The following is a 13,517-nucleotide window of genomic DNA, read 5'->3' on the forward strand; positions in this document are numbered from 1 at the left end:
GCAAAGATACAGATGAGATCTCAGAATTATATTATTTTCCAAGATAATCTACAGGTCATGAATCTTGGCCAGGTCTGTTATATAATGGGTTTTGGTGCCAAGTCATTGCTAATTGACACAGCTCAACTGAGAAGAATTGTGGTCCTGGAGCAATATTTGAATGTAATGTTTTGGACCCAAAGTAGCCTAGATAATGCCAAGCAGTAGAGTCAAACTAGCAAAAGTAGTCAACGATGTATCTGACAGTATTGTTACCTTTACAGTTTCTGTGGGTTTGTTTGTTTGTTTGTTTTTGTTTCTTTGTTTTGCTGTGTTCTACTCTACTGAATACCAAGTGTATACTAGGAAAGACATAGTACCCTTCATCCATAACTGGTCTATATCTGCAGCAAAATGTCCTGTGACAATTACTGTAAATTCTGAATTTGGAATAGAAAGTGATAGTACCTGATAAAAGAGATGTTTACATTTGCAATGAATTCATACTGTTTGCAACAGAGGCAAGAATTTGAAATGACACAAACAACATAGTGAACTATTTTCCCTGCTGGTTATGCCAATTAAAAGTTTGCTTCCATTTAGAAATATAGAAAATTCAAGTATATGTATATGATTTAACAACTCTAGATCCATTTTTGAGCTGATATTCTGCCATATCTTTGTGGCCCATGATCTTCTTGTTGGGTAGTAGAGTCACAGAGTCCTTCTGTGCAGGAATAATATGCTTCAATTAGTTGACATTCTGTGTTCAGTTTTAAAATATATATATATATATATATCATGATAGATAAAATATCTGTATTTTCAAACCAAGTTTGGAATGACATTTATATTTCTGGATTAAATTGATTAATTTCTACAATTATATTCTGTCACTCATTCACAGTTGAGTCACCTTGCTACACTACAGCTCTTATTTAAAGTAGGTCACCATAATCTAAAAAAAAAAAAAAAAAAAAAAAAAAAAAGTCTAGATTTAGAAACGTTAGTAAGTAACAGGATAACAGGATTTTCAAGAATAGTAAGTCTGTCACAGATGAGTTTTCAACATCAGCAATTAAAAAATATCATCTTTCTGCTGTCTACATATGGATATAATAATAGACTCATATATCCTTAGATATGATTTTAAGCTTCTATATCGAAATTTGATCTTGATGGTTTTGGGATACTATTATTGGATTACAGCCTAGCCAGTGCTCACCTTGAAGAACCATTGAAAACTCATGGAAAACCTAATTACTGCAGAAACCAGGATTATGACTTCAAGAGGATAATTACCAAGAGCAGATAAACTCGTGAGAAACCAAGATCCTATTTTCATGTAAATGTTGCTACTTATAATGAATGAAGGGAAAGTGACCTGGAAAAACTGCAGAAAGACAGAACTGTTTTTAATAGCTTGTCTCCCTGAGTATGCTGTGACCTGTCTTATGATCTTTAGTTTCTTTATTCTTTTCTTGCAGCTGCTATAAAAAAGCATTATTTATTTTGGGAAACTGAAACCAGTAGTCCTTCTTTCTTTTCCTGTCACAGCTAGCAAGCAGAGCCTTAGTGTTACAGATCAAGGATATCATTAATTCAACAAGTTGTATCATCCTTTAAGAATTTTTTCCTCAGCAAGTATTGCTTTTGTTCCTAGAGTGTCACACCAGTAATTCAAACAAGGTTGTCAGGTCAATAAAAGAAAATGTAGTGGTCTTGATAAGACACCTGTGTTGTTAGGGAAAAAAAAAAATATATATGCAATTTTTCAGAATTCAGGCCTCAGACTAAAGGTGCATGAGCAGAGCTGAGCACTTTCTGTGGCTACACTTCCATTGAGGGAGAAGATGGGCCTGGGATGACATCCAGGAAGTTTCAGCCTGAGCTAAGAAAAGCAAAGATTAATGGGTAAAGTAGTTAACATTACTGCTTACATGGCATTAACATATGGAGCATTGTTTCATTTCGTGAGTTACATCTATTTGATATCTCTTGAATCAGTAATGTAGTACTTTGGAGGGGAAACATTTGTCTGAGTAGTCCTTCTGTATTTCTTTTTCAGCAGAGCTCCAACCCAGCTACAGTCAGTGAGGAAGAAGAGACAGTTCCTATACCCAGACCAATATCCCTCACTTACTTCTAACTTCAGGTAACAGAAATGTAGAGGACAATAATAAAAATGTTTTCAGAAGTTCTTGCGTTTCTGGTTAGATGCCAGCCATGACTGCATTGCTGTTTTCTGATTCTATGTGTTTTATTTTTCAGATGAAACTATTCAGCAGATTTGAAAATTTAAAATAACTTTGTTCAGATAAATGTAGGGAAAAAAAATTCAAAACTCACACACAATTCATTTCTATTTATGTATTTTATATATGAGAGCATTTATTAAAAAGTGGAATGAAATAACATGAATATTCATTCTGGATTTTTTTTAGCACTCGTAGACAATTGACTTCTAATTATATATCACATATACACTTTTATAGCAGTCATATACACAGACAAAACACCACTATGTCACTGGCTGCTAAAATATGTCGCTTTTTAATTTACTTATTTTTTTTAACTGTCAAATTCTGATTTGTGTAGGCACTGCAATGAATCACTGAATTATTCTGAAAATCTCCCCAATTTTATGTTTCATAAAGCTATCTGCTTAGAAAAATAAATTCAAAATCATTTTTATCTTCCAAAATTAATGGCTGGTTGGCAGTCTGCTCTGCTGAGCTCTGATTCTTTTAAACAGAACACCAGAGAGGATACATTTATTGCCATAGAAAATGCTTAAGAAAAGAAACAGAGAAACAATAAAGAAACTTCAGAGCAGAAACTGTGCACATGACATTTGTAAAAGTCTGTAATGCCAACCATGGTCGCAGGTCTTCTCTTCTGTCTTTACACTGATTTCTGATTGTTCAAAGCATATTGGAGAAACAAATCATCAAAACAAATATGGAAAGAATTCAAGCATACTCTGAATATAAAATCTTTACTAGCAGAGTAAGTAACAAAATGTTTTTGCTACTGTCTTGATTAGACTGTGGTAATGAAGTTCAGAGCTGCCTCACTGGTTACAACAGGTTGCTTTTCTTACTATCCCGTTTAGAATTTGTCCAGCTCTTATTTCTCCTGTTCTCTACATAAACAACCTGTTCCTAATCATTTTACTTCTTGGTCCCAGCTTTTTTATATTCATATCTGTTCTGCTATTTCTGATATTCTGATAGTTCTGATTCAAGTGTTTCTGATATTCTGGTTTTCTAATTCTTGTTCTGGTACTTCTGTTATAGTTCTCCAGGTGTTATATGGTATTACTGCCATGGTTATATCAGGGTTGTAGGCTTTGCAAGACTACCTTTTGCAAGGTTCCTAATGCTCCCTCATTTATGCTCTGATAGAGTTATAGAAAGAGTATGCCTGGAGTAAGAAGTTTTTACAACTTGAATTTTAAAGACAGTTCAAGGCTGTTACACAGTTATTAAGCTCTTAATTTTTATGAGCAAATGGCACATTTGAAGAATTCCAGAGGAGTGACTATAGAAGTCTGAATAGTTTTCTAGAGACGCTGAAAATGACAACCTCCAATTAAAACATAAATAAGACTGCCTTTTCTTAATTTATTTCATCTCTTTCTTTGCTTTTTCCTATTTACTCCATGTTTTGCGTTGCAGATATCAGACCTACTGACATGAATCCTGACAAGCAGAAGATAAACCCAAAATGTACCATATCTCTGGTTACTGATAGTCCTTCCACAGCCCAGATTTCAAGCTGAAGTAATAGGATCAAAGATTGCTGCAGAACAAATCTCTGTCTTAATAACATTTTAGTTGCATCAGCACTTTGTGCAACAAAGTTCCTTTGTATTTACTTTATCTCGCTTCCTCACCTCTTCATCTATCTGACTTTCAGTATTTGCTTTAAGAAATGAATCTAAAATAGTTTAGCAGTTTGTTTGTAGTCTATACAGCAGCCCAAAGCTTTCACCTGCACTCATTTACTCAACTAAAACTAATGAAAAATACAGCATTTTATATTAGGTCTGCTCTAGCATGTTTACTTTCAAACCAAAATAAAATAAATTATTGTGTAAAGCATTTGATACTGTCCCACATGACATCCTTACATCCTTGTCTCCAAATTGGAGACACATGGATTTGATGATAGACCACTTGGTAGCTGAGGAATTGGCTGGATAATTGCACTCAGAATTGCAGTCAACAGCTTGATTTCCAGGTAGAGACCAGTCATGAGTGGTGTTCCTAAGGGGTTGGTATTGGGACTGGCACTATTTAACAACTTTGCTGGTGACATGGACAGTGGGATTGAGTGCACCTTTGGCAAGTTTGCAGATGACACTCATATGAGTGGTGCAGTTGACGTGCTGGAGAGAAGGAATGACATCCAGACGGATCCTGACAGCCTCAAGAGATGGGCCTATGCAAATAATACGTGGTTCAGCAAGACCAAGTGCTAGATCCTGCACCTGAGTCAGGACAATCCCAAACATGAATACAATCTAAGTGATGAGTGGAAACTGTACCCCTGTGGAAATGTACTTGGGGGTATTGTTGGATGAAAAGCTCAACATGAGATGGTGATGTGCACTTACAGCCCAGGATCCAGTTGGCTTTCTGGGCTGCAGAGAAAAGTGTAGCTAGCAGGTTGAAGGAGTTGATATTTCCCCTCTAGTCCACTCTCATGAGACCCCATCTGGAGTGCTACATTTAGTTCTGGGACCCTCAGCATAAGACATAGACCTGGTCAAGTGAGTCCAGAGGAGGGCCACAAGGATGATCAGAAGGCTGGAGCACCTCTCTTGCCAAGAAAAGCTGAGAAATCTGGAGTTATTTAACCTAGAGAAGAGAAAGCTCCAGGGAGACAAAGAGAAGTGGCCTCCCAATACTTAAAGGGGACCTACGAGAAAGATGGTGAGAGACAGGAAGTGCATAACACTTTTAAACTAAAAAACAAACAAACAAAAAAAGTAGGTTTAGATTAGATATAAGGAGGCAATTTTTCACTGGTAGTGAGGCACTGGACCAGGTTTCCCAGATAAGTTGTGCATGTCAAATTCCTGGAATTGTTCAAGGTTGAACGAGTCTTTGGGCAACCTGATCTAGTGGAAGGTATCCATGCCCATGGCAGGGGGTTTGGAACTAGATGATCTTTAATGTTCTTTCCAACACAAACCATTCTCTGATTCTATGGTTCTATGATTCTATGATTCAATGACTCTATGATTCTGTGATTCTATGAAAATAATAAAAAAAATGTTCCTAAGTTTACTTTTTAGACAATAAATCCCATTGCAGAGAATAATCCTAGAATTTACTGCTACCATAAGTAGATAAGATATACTGAACTTGTACTAAGTTCTGAATAAAATACCTTATAATATGCTATATCTAACTACCAAAGAAAGTAGTTTCATAATACTTATGTCTTCTAGTCTAAAAGAGCTAGTCCTCCTGTTCATGCTGTACAGGCATTCCTACAGGCTTCCCCCCTAAAATCACTCTGATACAAAGCTAGTAACATACACAATTCCCTTTTTTGTCATTCCCTCAGTTGTGCCACTTACTGGTTGTTACAATCATGTCCTCATTTCCCAGCTAGTTTTCTTAATTCAGCATAGCTCCCTGACCCTGACCTCCTCAGTCCTTAAGGGCAGGTGCACTACTATGCAGCTCCTAAATGATCTTGTTCATTAACTTCTTTCACTGGTGGTCTTACTTTTATCAGGATTTAGCTTTCTCTTGAAGCAGTACTTCTACAGTTAAACAGTGCTTCTTTGGGCAGGTCGTAAATCTTTCATCATTTGCATTACTAATGCTTAAAAACCTCATTCAACTCAAGGATCTGTTGACAGAAAAAAAGAATTCATATAACACAGTAAACAGAGCCTGTCTCACATAAATTATGCTACAAAAAGAAATACTTCCAGAAGAGGTGAGGGCTCTAGATCCAGTCAGTTATGGCCAGATGGCTCTGCAGTTGTCTAGCATGATATTTTGCAGGCTTAGGCTAAGTACAGTAATTTGTACTCAAGAGAACAATGCCACACAGAAGTATATGCAGACTTTATAAGAAGGCATTAAAATATAGTATTAAGTACTGATGTTTCCAGTAGTCCCTGGAAAAAACTGATATGGAGAAGGGCACATCAACAGAGTAACCCCACTCGTACAGTTTTCATATGAACATGAGCTGTGGTTATTTGCTTGTCCACAGCAAGTCTCATGGTTTTGGTAACTCAAGTTACTCTGTAAGGAAGTTGTAAAAAGTAATTTTTCAAGGATAACCCATGGACTAAAGAGACTGTTCTTTACCTTAACATAATGTAAATGCATCACAGGCCCCAAAACCTCTAAGGAAAAGTTGGAAATTAGAACTTCTGAGCTGAAATTGGGCATGGCTAGTGCAAGTTGCTACTTGTAGGACTCATTGCTTAGAAGTAAACAAATAATCAAATAATCAAACAAACAGTTACTCTCAGGTGGGATGAAAAAAAAAAAAAACCAAAAAACAAACAAACAAACAAAAAAACCACCACACTTTAAAATTCCAGATTCAGTGCATCATTAACAAGCAACATCAATGGTTAATGAAAATTCAATTTGTTCTATGTTTCAGAGTTTCAAGTACTGTTCAGCTCATGTGTGCCAACAAAGACTCAACCCACTAACTTATTACATATGCTTGGATAAGATTTGAATAAATATTTAAGATTTTCAGTTCCTAATATTATAGAAAGGTTAAGGGAATCTTCCTATTTTATCACAATCTATCATCCATTGATCAAAATTCAGTTATGTTAATTTGCAAAGTTTCCTACAACTACATAATATTATATAAAATTTATGATAGAAAGTACTCGGGCGGGAATATCTATTATAGTTCCTAAAGCACAGCATGTGAAGTTTCAGATGTTTATAAGCGAATAAATTTGCTCAAAGATTTCTGTGAACATCTGAACATATTAGTGATTTATAGTGTCCTTGGAAGGACAAAACTGTAATTTGATTGAAACACTGTCTTTTTCTTTAAAGAAAGAAAATTATCATGGAGCAGAATATTAATCATGTTTTACTCAACAATTGTTAGCTTCATTGGTACTTTGCCTATCAACAATCTTTGAGCCTTCAAAGAGATGACAAATTATATACCATTGATTCTGGTTGTTGCCATTTGTAACTGACAAGTTGCGAAGGTAGCATTAATCATTTGATTGATTGAGATTTGTTTTAACAATAGAATTTCAAACTGGGTTGTCTCTGTTTTCCTTAGAATGATTTTGTTTTACTTTATAAACAGTTTTTCATACCAGTAGAGATCATTTACAATTTAACATTGACTCTCCTTAACCTTTAATTTCATCCATATTTCATTTTCTTTTTCTGCGTACTCTTTCTTTTCTTTGTTTTCTTAATTGTATGAAACTGAAACTAAACATAATATCAGTGTGGAATACAGTTATATATTAATAAAAACTGAGATCTTCCCAAGAAAGTTTTTAGTTCCCTGATGCCTAGTTGAGGATTCTGTCTTTCAGTGCCTCTTTCCAGTAGCTACTCCCCAGTTATAAAACATCAAGGTATAATTTCCCAGGGAAAACAGAGAACCTTTTCCTTTGTCCAATAAATAACAGAACAATTGATTTTTCTTTTGAATAGGTTTCCTCTTTCAGTACCTAATCTATCTCAGTACCTAAGATTGTTTAAAATAATTTTTATGAAGACATGTAGCTACAGATCCAGTAGTAATAAATATCGTGTGAGAATTCACATAGCCAGACTACTCCAAAAGTCAGAGCAGAACAAAAGAGACTGGAAGCTTCAGACAATGCATTGTCTCCACCCTGAGAATCCTGTGGGCATCTAAAAATTCTATTTCAATGCACATGCAAATAGAGAAGAAATATACATACTTTATTCAAAACATGACTGAGGCACAAATTTCAGAGGCAAATGGGTTTAATAATTCAGCGAAAGTGTTTCCTGATTCCAGTGGGTGCCAGGAAGAGACAAGTCTCTTGAGATTCTCTCAAACAGATAATCTTTAGACCTATCATTTCAGAACTGCTTCCCAGTATTGGTCTATGAAGGACACTAAATGAACATCAGTTTGGATTCCCCTTTAAGGTTTGTCCAGTGCTCTGTATAGCACATGTATTATGGCATGTGTGACATAAGAATGAAGGGCAATTCTTTAACAAATTCTCAGAATTATAAATAGGCAGACTTTCCACTGAATTCTTATTCAGATAGATTTGCATAAACTGGGATTTTTCTAGGACTACTATTTATTTCACAGTAATTTGAACTTCCCTTACCAACAAATCAAAATATATAGCAGCTGACAAATTATGAACATTCTACCCTTTGTTAAAAAGCAAACGATGAAACACTAAATGTATTCTGAATGTCGAGGTTCAGCTCCCAGTTTGGCCTCCTACCTGGTTATCACTCAGTTGCTGTGGTTGTAAATAAGAACTTGAGTTTTTCTTCTAAACAGGTTAAGAAGAAGGAGATTACTGAATATATTTAAAAATCAGTAGTCTTTGTCAATGTAGCACAGGAGAGCTGGATTTGGAAAGGACGTTTGAGACTCAGCCTAGAGCCTCTGGAAATAGGCTAGGATATGAACCTGAAGTGTAAATTGGACTTGGGGGCTGGGAGAGACTTTGGTCAAAAATAAGCAACAGAAAATTCTAAATTCTGTGTATCTGTATATGGTATTTTGGATAAAAATCAATACTTGTTTTTAAGAGGTAGTATTACCATTTGTATCTAAATACCTTTTAGTGGGTTTATTTAAGTCAGTATTGTTGATGCAGAGCAAACATCTGTTCCATACTGAGAATTCAGTGGAAGTATATAGCTTAGTGAGGAGAAAATGCAGAATTGAGGATCTAAAACCAAAATGATGAAGAAAACAGAACAACAAAAAAATCTTAAGGTCTTCTATGTTATATATAACTTTGGAAATGGATAGGTGTATAAGAATTGGATATAATATGGCAAATAGAACTACAGAGTAATTCTGAAGGAACGTCTAGTGTTTATCTGGTCCAATTCCTTGCTCAGAGGAAGGCCAGCTTCAAAATCGCATTAAGTTACTTAGAACATTGCTTAGTTATTATTTCTTTATGGTTATGGTTTTATAGTTATGGTTTCTTCAGAGATGAAGATTCCACAGTTTCTTCCAGTGTTTGATCGACCTTGTTATGATTTCCAGTGCACCCCCCCCCCCCCCCCCCCAAATATCCCAATATCTATCTGGAATTTCCCTTGCTGCAGCTTTCAGATGTTTTCTCTTTTTTTGCTGCTCACCTTCAAGAGTCTGGATCCATTTTTCTCTATAACTACTCATTGGGTGGTTGAAGACAATAATAAGACCACCTTCAGTTTCCTGCAAGATGAAAAGACACAGTTCTGAGGCTCTCTTTGGAGGTCCTTGGCTGACCTTGCTCCAGGATGTCCATATTTCCCTTGTACTGGGGAGTTCTATACTGGACACAATACTCTTGAAGGGCTTTTACAAGTGCTGAATAGAGGGGACTAATCACTTTCTTCTAACTTTTTGCTGGCATGGTACAGAATATGACTAGCCTTCAGTACTTTGGGAGCAAACATAAAAAGTATGCTGAACTAATTTAAAAATCTAACCATAATAGTAGAAATATAATTTTTTTCCATAATGTAGTAATCTTCATATTTTGTGAAGATCTTGGAGATAACAATTAGTCTTTTCTAAATCCAGATTGTCTTGAAGACTTATTAAATGATTCAGGTACTGATCAGAAATGGTTTGGTGCTGGAAATTAATTTCCAAAATGAGCGTTTTGTATTCTAACTTATTTTTAATTAACCTTCATTAGCTACTTACTTTTTTTCCAGTTCTCATGAGTCAAGTGTGGTTGAGCACAAATTCATTAAAATAAAGAAGTAGCCAACACAAGTCTAATATGAAAGGCAAGAAAATCACATCTAGAGAGAACTGAGTTATTATTATACACATTCCAGCTTACAGGGGCACAGGAAATGTGAAATTAGTGATGGAGGTTTTCTCACAAGATGGAATCACAACAGCTATGGGTTGCCACCTAACGGAGACAGAAGGCAGGGTGAATGACTCATTCACTATCAGTGGACATATCAAGTGGAAAATGTTATCACTCATTCAATTAGTTATAAAATGTAATGAAATGACAACAAACAAGGAGAAAAAAAGAATAGTAAGAACTTTGAGTACTTTGTTGACAAGAAAGATTTTTTTCAAGATTATTTCTTGTCCTTACTAGTTTACTAAAATGTTTGAAAGCCATGCTTTAGACAATTATCATTAAAAGTTCCACTCCTGAATAACAGAAAACATTTCCTATAGCTGTAAGACATTTATTCCAATGTTATAAATAATGTTTTTTCATGGAACTTTTGGCTTGAACTTAGTTGATAACAAATATTAATCTTTATCACTTTCCACATAATCCAGTACCCTTTTATATAACAATAACAAAAGACAAAAAGAAAACAAACAAACAAACAAAGAGTATAGTTATCTTAGAAAATGTGCTAGGGCATTTTAGAGAAAAATTCCATTTCTATTCAGAAGTCCTTTTAGAGGGAAAAAATCAGGTCTAGCAGATGAAGGGACTGCTTACAAAATTCTTATAATAAATCAAAACCCTTGAAGCTGTGCAAACCCTTTGACAACACAGGGTTTCCATATTTTCTCCATGAGCTTTTAGATGCAGTAAATGTTACCAGAGAAGTTGACAAAGATGCATCAGACACAGTTAGCCTTGTAAGTATGATTGCAATGAACTCTGCTTAGAACTTTGTTGTAGCTCCATCACCTCCAGAGAATTACAGGGAGCTAAATCTTTTTCTTCTATAGCAATATAGGAAATATCCAGTTATTTTATGACACTGCTAAGTGATATGCACTTCATTTAAAACTGCTTCATTTTCCATTCTTTGTGGTGCTTTGAGATTCAAGGACAAAAAGAAAACTAGTTTGCTACCAAAAACTGAGCTGCTTAAGAAACTTTCTGAAACAGGCAATAAAATTCCGATGGCAATAAATGGGGCTAGACTTACTACTTTTTTTCTTGATAAACAAAGCTAACCCCTGCTACCCCCACAATATGTCATCATGCCATGCCACTAAGACTTTTCTTTTTATGCCTCAGGGTAGAAAGAATTGGTTATAAAACAGTAAAGAGTTCTGAAGTGTTTTAAAACAATTTGTTTAAGTAGTTCCAAAGAGTATCCTTCCCATGTAGCACTGGCTTTACTACTGATAAAGACACCTTCTATGTGATCATGTTATTTATGTTTGTAGCTTGATGAAAAGAGATATATTATTTAAGGTAATGGTGTTATTTATCCATACACTGTGAGATGCAGACGAGGCAGACACATAAGTCCTCTTACAAAGGATCTGTAAAGAAGTGGTATCAGAGATCAGACATGATGCACATCATCCAGAACAAGCAGTCCAGCATAATGACACAAAATGTTATGATGATTTAGGAATTAGAGCTGGGAATATAAATTTGCCTGATTTCCACTCCCAATTCCATGCTTTAATGTCTTGAAGAAGTCATGGGGGTGTTTCATTATCAAGGCTGTATGATAACATTGTGTACTAAATTAGACATAGTACATTTTTGAATTATTTGAGTACCAGAACTGACATCATTTTGAGGTCTGAAAGCTTTATCTTTCTATCTTTCTAAGAAACTGTATGCCAAACAACATTGTATTGATTGATTGATTTTTTTTTTTCACAGCAGTTTTGAAATGTTGTGCTTAGTTTGTAAATAGGATGAAATGTTACAAGCACTGTCCTACAATTCATATGCTTATGTTCAAGATAGCAGTGCTGAGAGTGTGCTCTTAAAAGAGCTATTATATTTCCTTCCATGGGTGAAGGTCACATTTGGTGGGCTAATTTGTGTGCACAGTTCTTCTTTTTGTGATAGAAGTTTCTATATAAATGTAAATTGTTCTATTGTTGTAATTATCATTATCTCCATAGGTATTTGTGAAGAAGTAAAGAGAAAACAGGATAAATACATCCATCTTCTAGATTTTGTAAAACTATCATTCTCAGAACAAAAACATGCAGGCACGGACCACGTGTCTGGACCAAAGTAGCCTCAGAGGACCAAATGAGAGAACTCATCAATCACACACTGCCAATCTTGTACACCTTTTTGTGTATTCCTGTCCCATTCCGTCTGCCAACATAGAAGGAGCAGGTAGAAATGAAGGGTTAGCTATGTTCTGAAATATCACTAGAAAGGTAGTACGTCAGCCACAAACTTATTTGTATGAATGTTTGTCATGTAAAACATACAACTGCTAAATTCAAGCTTCATAGTAAAAATTATTGGGTAGTGACAATCATGAAAGCAACAGGTAAACATTACGACAGCTACTACTCAAAAGAGCATTAGTACTCTTTTTTCTTTCTACTATTCTCTTTTATAGAATAGTAAATATTACACTAATTCCAAGTGTAACCTGGTAGTTTAGTTGATTATGATATAGCTAATCTGGAACTTTTTATACTTTAAATTATTTTCTGATGTATAAGTGACACCTCAGAATCCACTGGCTTAACAAATATACTAATTTTATCCTATTTTGGCTCTGTACTCAAAGTATGATATTTAATTTAATGTAGATACAGTGTTTTAATTAACTTTCCCATAAATATTATAACTACGATTTTAGTGGTCTTAAAATTTAAAGATGTTATATTTTTAAGCTTGTCAGGTGTCATATTTTAAGCTTGTCAGATGTCATATTTTTAAGCTTTAACCTTGATGGATTGACTCCAAAAACATGGAAGGCACCCTTTAATTGGAAATGTTATTGACTTCCATAATGAATTTTTCTTATTTCCCTTTTTCTTTTTTTCTTTTCTTTTCTTTTTTCTTTTCTCTTTTCTTTTCTTTTCTTTCTTTCTTTTCTTCTTCTTTTCTTTTCTTTTCTTTTCTTTTCTTTTCTTTTCTTTTCTTTTCTTTCTTTTCTTTTCTTTTCTTTTCTTTTCTTTTCTTTCCTTTCCTTTCCTTTCCTTCCTTTCCTTTCCTTTCCTTTCCTTTCCTTTCTTTCCTTTCCTTTCCTTTCCTTTCCTTTCCTTTCCTTTCCTTTCCTTTCCCTTTCCTTTCCTTTCCTTTTCCTTTCCTTTCCTTTCCTTTCCTTTCCTTTCCTTTCCTTTCCTTTCCTTTCCTTTCCTTTCCTTTCCTTTCCTTTCCTTTCCTTTCCTTTCCTTTCTTTCCTTTCCTTTCCTTTCCTTTCCTTTCCTTTCCTTCCTTTTCTTTCCTTTCCTTTCCTTTCCTTTCTTTCTTTCTTTCTTTCTTTTTCTTTCTTTTCTTTTCTTTCTTTTTTCTTTTCTTTTCTTTTCTTTTCTTTTTTTTCTTTTCTTTTCTTTCTTTTCTTTTCTTTTCTTTCTTTTCTTTTCTTTTCTTTTCTTTTCTTTTCTTTTCTTTCTTTTCTTTTCTTTTCTTTTCT

At 34.8% G+C, this 13,517-nt stretch overlaps 1 long non-coding RNA gene across 2 annotated transcripts in view; it reads right to left on the bottom strand.

The window, feature by feature from the left end:
- LOC310883608 overlaps positions 1-13,517 on the bottom strand; it is a 73,452-nt gene that overhangs the window by 24,127 nt on the left and 35,808 nt on the right. Inside the window, exon 2 of one of the 2 annotated variants that reach the window (XR_014573606.1) lies at positions 9,324-9,402. The exons of the other annotated variant lie outside the window; for it this stretch is intronic. This is a non-coding gene — a long non-coding RNA (uncharacterized lncRNA). The remainder of the gene's footprint in view (positions 1-9,323; positions 9,403-13,517) is intronic. 2 annotated transcript variants of the gene reach the window in all.

The sequence above is a fragment of the Anser anser genome, assembly GCF_964211835.1.
Source record: "Anser anser genome assembly, chromosome: 1".
In the NCBI taxonomy this organism is placed as follows: Eukaryota; Metazoa; Chordata; class Aves; order Anseriformes; family Anatidae; genus Anser; species Anser anser.